Below are 2,039 nucleotides of genomic sequence, written 5' to 3'. Positions count from 1 at the left end.
TGGAGTCCCTGTGTTGACATGGCATATTTCAGCATGCATAGTATCAGTAACAGGATGAGTTGATACAGCAACATTTCCTGACAAACATCCTTCAAAAATTACACTATGCTACCTCAGGGGTTTTTTTATCAGTTGCAAGACCACTGCTTTACAAGAACAAAAGACATTATACAATTCATGAAGGACTCCTTCCAAGTAAAGTATGACATGTGGTATGTAGGCAAACAAAACAACCGCCACAAAATTTGTTGCTGGTAGCACATTGATTATGTTTCAGCAGGCAGCATCAGCATCTGATTATGGTATCTTGTCTGGGCTCAGAAGCTCTGTACAAAGATAAAGGATCTCTAATGATGTAGAGTAGTGGTTCTCAACCTTTTTTTCACCACCAACGCCCTTTAAATATCTTTTTTGCCATGGATCATGGCCACGGACCCCCAAGAAGTAACTCAAGATTTAAATCATAACATTTCTTCAAGCCTTAGCAGACCCCCTGTGATGACATCATGAGAAGTCCTCAGACTACAGGTTGAGAACCAGTGATATAGAGTAAACTAGGAAGTTCAAGAAATCCAGCAAAAGAGCAATTGTGGACTACTTTTGTGTTGTTGCTAAGCATATACCACATAGTTATGTTCATGAAACCATCAACAGCTGAGCTCAGTGTGAAAAGGTCTTGCTTACCCCTTTCTATAATGCTTTCTCTACAGATGGTACAATTTCTGGAATTATCCATGTACTTCATGCATTTTAAATATCTGGTTTTAAAAACAAAAATATTCTTTATTTCTAGTTCCTGCTGCTACAACCAGGGCTTTTTTTCTCATAGAACGCTCAGAACAGAGTTCCGGCACCTTTTTGGGATGGAACCTTGTAGGGTAGGCAAGGCGGGTTGTATGACATGTGTGAGTTCCGGCACCTTTTTCTTTTACAAAAAAAGCACTGGCTACAACATTTGTTTTTGTATAGTTTTGTTTGATGTCATTGTCTGCTCTGCACTGAGAGATTTCTGTATCTGAGTGAGATATTAATAAAAATAAATGAATGTACAGCCACGGTGGCATAGTGGTTAGAATGTAGTATTGCAGGCTAATTCTGCCAACTCCCAGCAGTTCGATTTTCACCAGCTCAAGGTTGACTCAGCCTTGCAAAGACTCTAAACTCACAAGCCTTTTCACTCCTCTCTCCATTCTAGTTGGAGATTCCACCACACATTAACATAAATTTACCTGTGGAAACTAAATTTTGGTGTATATATTTAAATATTGGTGTATATTTGCAAATGTTTCTCACAGCATGCCAGCCTTCGAGGTAGTCCAGAGAAGACTAACCAAAACTATGAGTACTAATGCAATTTTATCGCAAGGTTACAATATCAGTTTATCAAAATATAAAATGCAGAAATACAAAGAAAAATGAAAATAATGGGAAAATGGGAGGAAAGGGGGAAGAGGAAACAGTCTAGGATAAAGGGGGAAAGAAAAAAAGAAAAGAAAAGCATTGACTCCCATCTCCCTTTATGCAGTAGAACAGGGGTCTTCAGACTTGGCCCTTTTATGACTTGTGGACTTCAGCTCCCAGAATTCCTCAGCCAGCGTACTTGAGGCTTTCCTTTTCTTTAATCAAAATAGTCAATAGAATATTACAAGTCTGGAAGCACATCTCTATCCCCTTGCCTTTACTTTCCAGGCAACTTTAGAGAGTCCCTTCTAAGATGTTCCTGTTACTTCTATGGGCTGAGATGCCTCTTATCTTCTTGTTCCCTGGCTGCAGCTCTTCCTCCTCCTGTTTCTCAAGGATATTCACACAGAAAATTACAGAGCACAGAGTGTTCCTACCCCTTTCTTGGTGGCTGTGATGCTGCATTATAAATGGGCACTGATTAAGTCTCTCATGAAACAGTGTTCTAGCACAATTCTTCTTATGTCTTAGGGTTAGACAACCACAAAATAAAAATACCTTTCTTTACTCTCCACTTCCTTTCATAAAAATTGAACCCAGCTTCTATTTCCGTTATGCAGGGAACTACAGCTCTGTGG

This window comes from Vipera berus, assembly GCF_964194415.1.
Source record: "Vipera berus genome assembly, chromosome: 5".
In the NCBI taxonomy this organism is placed as follows: domain Eukaryota; kingdom Metazoa; phylum Chordata; class Lepidosauria; order Squamata; family Viperidae; genus Vipera; species Vipera berus.
Note: the sequence above shows the minus strand (reverse complement) of the source record.